Source organism: Stigmatopora nigra, chromosome 7 (genome assembly GCF_051989575.1).
Source record: "Stigmatopora nigra isolate UIUO_SnigA chromosome 7, RoL_Snig_1.1, whole genome shotgun sequence".
NCBI classification, from domain to species: Eukaryota; Metazoa; Chordata; class Actinopteri; order Syngnathiformes; family Syngnathidae; genus Stigmatopora; species Stigmatopora nigra.
The window spans coordinates 13,706,501-13,712,500 of NC_135514.1; the positions used below are offsets into that span (position 1 = coordinate 13,706,501).

The 6,000-nt window shown below is 32.1% G+C and overlaps 1 long non-coding RNA gene across 1 annotated transcript in view; it reads right to left on the reverse strand.

The window, feature by feature from the left end:
• The window catches only part of LOC144199370 (uncharacterized), an 84,303-nt gene that overhangs the window by 56,235 nt on the left and 22,068 nt on the right, over positions 1-6,000 (reverse strand). The window contains exon 4 of the long non-coding RNA XR_013326898.1: positions 4,765-4,926. This is a non-coding gene — a long non-coding RNA (uncharacterized LOC144199370). The remainder of the gene's footprint in view (positions 1-4,764; positions 4,927-6,000) is intronic.

Sequence of the window (6,000 nt, forward strand, 5' to 3'; positions counted from 1 at the left end):
AAATCTGTACTGACACTGATAAATGCAAAAAAAATATATTGAATAAACAATAGTACTTCAACCTAGGGGCCTCCACGTAGAATAGATCTTTCTCCAAAATAGACAGGGCGCCTTATAATACAGTGCGCCTTATATATGGAAAAATTAAAATGTGCCATTCATTGAGGGTGTGCCTTAATTTAATTTTAATAATGCTAAACACATTTTAGTAGTATTAAAATACTAGTAGTTTGTTACTTTGTTAATAGATGGCAAATTAGAACAAATAAAAATGTTTTTCCAATCTAATATCCTGTTTTGGGTGTTTTTTTCAGAGGGTTGAAACAAATTTATTTGTTTTTAGTTCATTTCCATTGCAAACGTTGATTTGAGATATGAGTAAATCGACGTACGAGCTCAGTCCCGGAACACATTAAGCTTGTATCTCAAGGTACCACTATATTTATCAAATATTACTATATAAACTACTTCTTTTTATCAACTAATTTTGAAGTACAATAAAATAAACAAAAAACTTTGTTTTTATCTGTTTCAAAAAATGCCAAATCAAAATAAATAAAAATTTCAAAAAATTCATGAAAAAAAACCTTATCGCGGCACTTATTTCTAAAAAAAATGACATTTGTACCTAATATTATTTCTTTAAATAACAACAGGTGAACTGACAGACATTATCGGTAAAAAAAAAAACACGCACACTTTAGTTAATACAGTGTTCCCTCGCTATTTTGCGGTTGAGCTATCGCGGACTGAGATTTTCGTGGATTTTTTTGGGGAAAAAAAATACAAATATTACCTTGAAACAACATATTTTACAGGTTTTTTTGTGATAACATGAATTTTACTCTCTCTACCCGTATTCTATATGGTGTACTGTATACAGGGGGGTAAAAAAAAATAAAAATAGAAAAAAACAGAAAAAAAAACATTAAAAAAATTGTTTTTTTGAATTAAATTCAAGCATTTTTGAAGGGGAATCCCTACTTCGCGGAAATTCAGTTATCGCAGGTGGTGCCGGTTCCCATTAACCGCGATAACCGAGGGAACACTGTATTCCATTTCCCGCGTTTGTTTATGGCGTTCGTTCGTGACATCAGTGAGCAATGTGTGCTCTTATGGAAATGAAAGCTTGGGTTACAGTAACCCTGTTAAAATCTAATGAGATTCTGATTAAATAGAACATCAGTATGACTAATTTCCCCCGCGGCGGCTGGTTATTGATAGGCCCACGGGTAAGTGGTCTCTACGGGCCCCCCCGTCCTAATGGGCCAATAATGCATTAGAAGGGGGCCTCGCTTATTGTGCCCTATTGAAAACACCTGTGGCGGGCATCCATCAAGGTGAACTCAGCGGAGTCTTTGCGGGCTGTCACTCGATGTATTTATTTGCGTTCGAACCCGAGGTCTAATGTGGGGGTGGGGGGTGAGGACAGCTGGACTCGGAAAGGTTCCTGGAAGAGACGCCATTTTCTGGGAAGACGTACTGGAGTGTGTCTTTCTTGATTTGGATGAAGAGCAAGAGAAATATGACTGCTTGTCTATGTAAACATGTATATATATATTTTTTTTTTATTGAAAAAATATAAATATACTCAATTCAAGTTATAGGACCTGATTAAGAATTACTTTGTACCTCAAATCTATGTTGACTACTTTTCTATGTTGACTACTACTTGTTTATTATATTGACTATTACTTGTTTATAATGTTGAGTACTACTTATTTATAATGTTGACTACTAATAATTTATTATGTTGACTACTACTTATTTATTATGTGGACTACTACTTGTTTATTATATGGACTACTACTTATTTATTATGTTGACTACTTTATTTATTTACTTATGTTGACTATACTTATTTATTTACTTATGTTGACTACTTATTTATTATGTGGACTACTACTTGTTTATTATATGGACTACTCCTTATTTATTATGTTGACTACTTTATTTATTTACTTATGTTGACTATACTTATTTATTTACTTATGTTGACTATACTTATTTATTTACTTATGTTGACTATACTATATTTATTTATTTGTTATTTGTATACTTATTTTTCATTACCAATTTATAGAATATTTATCTGTATGTTGTTGTTGTTATTTGTGCAATTCCCTACGTATTTACATTGTGACTACTTATGTTGACAACTTATTTATTGACTTATTTTTTATCATTTATGACCTATTTATTTATAATTTATTTATTTGTTTGTTGATGTGATTTGTGCACTTTCCTACTTATTTATGTTGCAACTACTTACTTATGTTGAATACTTATTTATTTACTATTTTTTCATTACTTATAGATTATTTATGTTTGTTTGTTGTTGTTATTTGTGCACTTCCCTACTTATTTATGTTGCAACTACTTGGGTTGTATACTTATTTATTTATTTACTTATTTTGTATGATTTATGACCTATTTAAAGAGTATTTATTTTTTTGTTTTTTGTTGCTATTTTTTGCACACAAGCAGTAAATCAATTACTACTCATATAATGACAATAAAACCATTAAATTCAGTGTTAACCATGCTAAAATGTATAAATGAGGCAAATTATAGACAAAAGTAAAGCAAATAATAAAATACATCATCATATCCCGAAATACAAAACTTTGTTTTTATCACTTAGTGTCATGTTTTAGTTTTTAACAGCAACTCGCAAAAAATACAAAATTCCCTTTTCCTTTCTGTTGTTATTGTTTCACCTTATTTTCAACACTTCCCCTAATCCCCGCCTCTTAACCCCACCTTGACCTTGCACTTTTTACCCAGCGATCGAACTTCCGTCCAACATTTAAACTGTCGTCGTCAGCGCTCCGAAAGTGATGACAACACGGGGCACCATAAACACACCGTCGCACATGTGCGCTCGCCATCGGCGTTGACGAATGACCGCGCAAACCTTTTAAATCTGTCAATGAAGAGCCTGGCCTGAAAAAAATACACAATACCAATAAATATATACTCCATGTGTGTGTACTTTCAAGCTAAACTGTACCAATTAAAGTACTTTTAGTTGTTTTTAAGAGCGTTTTTGACTTTGACTGGCAAGTTAATATTTGAGATACAGCATCATTCGTTGTAGTGGCGCCCTGGCCTTAGCCCCGCCCCCTTTGGTTCCGCTTCCCCGCCCTCCCGACAAGTTCCCAATGACTAAAATGATGTGATTAGGTTGAGGCTAATGACGGGCGGCATGCTTAGATCCATCTGCGAGCTTTTTTCTTTGCTTCTGTCCCGATTCAGCGGCCTGTCAGCAGCTTCTTACAAACGCTTTCACTACCGACACGACAAAGCGTCATCGCGTAGGGGGAGTGTAGCAAGGCATTGTGGGAAAGATGTGGTTGCCGGACATTTGGGAGATTTTTTTAGGAAATGGAGGGAGATTTTTAAAAAAAATGGTAATTTTAGATCATGAAGAAATGTTGAATATAAAGAAAATACCGTATTTTCACGACTATAAGGCGCACTGCACTATAAGGCGCACTGCACTATAAGGCGCACCCTCAACGAATGACACATTTAAAAAAAAAATCATATATAAAGCACACTGGATTATAAGGCGCGTCTGTCTATTTTTTGAGAAAATTTAAGACTTAAGTGCGCCTTATAGTCGTGAAAATACGGTATGTAAATAGGTTAAAATGATGAGTTTGATTCATTATTGTATTCCATTCTATCTGTATTGGATAAGGAAAATGGAGGGAGATTTACAAAAAAAAGGTAATTTCAGATCATGACGAAATATTGAATATAGAGAAAACACCGTATTTTCACGACTATAAGGCGCACTGCACTATAAGGCGCACCTTCAATGAATGACACATTTTATTTTTTTTCCATATATAAAGCACACTGGATTATAAGGCGCACTGTCTATTTTGGAGAAAATTTAAGACTTTTAAGTGCGCTTATCCTCAAAATATACTTCTCTTAACAGTATTAAATCACATTTAATTTGTAATATTTCTTTTTTATAACACAGATTTGGTCTAATTTTTATAGTCTGTTTGACTGAGCCTTTAAAGAATGAGGAAATAGATATAGTACAAATAAAATTGAATATAATGCTGTTAAAGATATGTATATTTTGAGGCTCATCTTCAAAATATACATTTCTTATCAGTATAATATTAAATTTGATTTGTAAAATTTCTTTTATAACACAGATTTTGTCAAATTTTTACATCTCTTAACAGTATCATATTCAATTTTATCTGTAATATTTCTTTTTCACATTCTATAAGAATGGGAATTAACAATTAAGTATGAGAAAAAGAAATATTACAAAAAAAATTGAATATACATCTTTTAACAGTATCATATTCTATTTAAAAACATAAATATTACAAATAAAATGGAATATACATCTCTTAACATTATTATATTCCATTTTATTTGTAACATTTCTTTTTTTTAAATTGAATATAATACTGTTAAGAGATGTATATTCAAATTTTTGGTAATATTTCTTTTTCTCATTCTTAATTCTCATTCTTAAAGAACGAGAAAAATAAATACAATTGAATATAATACTGTTAAGAGATGTATATTCAATATTTATTTGTAATATTTCTTTTTCTCATTCTTTAAAAAAGCCCAATCAAACCAACAAACTATAAAAAAAATCAACAAAATCTACATTCACGACCAAAAAAACCAACCTAACGAATTCCCTTTAACGATTTTTAGACAAAATTCCAATAGAAATCTTGAATCTGTTTATGTACAACATCAGTCAGGTATACTTACCAATTTTATATTGGCGGACATCTTGTCCAAAGACGTGAACAGGAGGACAAAAGCCACACTCTGAACAGCAATGCTGTGTCATATCAAATCAGCCTTTGATTGACAGGCGCCGACCTTCGCTCCGTTGACAACGCCAGCTGCCGCCCTCCCTCCTACGCATCACTGTAAAAACACGTCAATCGGGTTAGCGGCGGCGGCCTCTCGCGCTAATATCGGCCGGCTCGCTTTGTGACGAGGCGCCAGATTGAATTTTGCCATCGACGGGACAAAGACGAGACTTTGTTTGGGTTGCTTTTTTTTTTTTTTTTTAAAGCAGGAAACTTCCCATCCAATCGCACGCCATCACTTGTCTCGTTACTGTCTTGTTGCCGGGCGGAATAAAAATATCAATTGTGGCATCTGGTACAAAAAATATGATACATAATAAATGTGACCATCTGCAAGTATAAATTGAGAAATACTGACGGTCATTTTCTGAGTTATAATCAGTTGAGAATTATTATGTTTTTTTATTATTTTGACGTACGACCTCCAGAACTACTTGGCTAAAAGTACTACAATAAATACTGTAGTGTGATATCGAAATGTCCTTATATCATTATAAGTACTCCTTCAAAAGATAAAGGTATACTGAAATAACTACTACTTATATGTACTGAAATACTCCTTACAAGTTATCTAATTATTCATTTAAAATATTGCACAAAAGTACTGAAATACTCCCTACAAGTTATCTAATTATTCATCTAAAATATTGAACAAAAGTACTGAAATACTCCCTACAAGTTATCTAATTATTCATCTAAAATATTGCACAAAAGTACTGAAATACTCCCTACAAGTTATCTTATTATTGAACTAAAATACTGCACAAAAATGACCGAAAACTTTTGTAAAATACACCACACATTAAATATTTCTATACATACCCAACTACTCCCAAAATGGACGATTAAATCGACAGAAATACTCACTAAAAGTGATCTAAATATTTTTTAATCTATTTTATTAAATTATAACAAGTACTTGGAGTACTGAGAACCTCCCTAAAAATACTGATATAGTCTTAGTCTAACCGCCAATTTTTATAGATGTGAAATACTTCATAAAAGTTGACAAAATATTTCTAACGTAAAGAAATATTACGACTATTCAAGTTCACTTAAATACTCTTAAATATCCAACTAAATATTGTTATATGGCTGTACATTTTATCAAAGTTAAATACAACTGAAC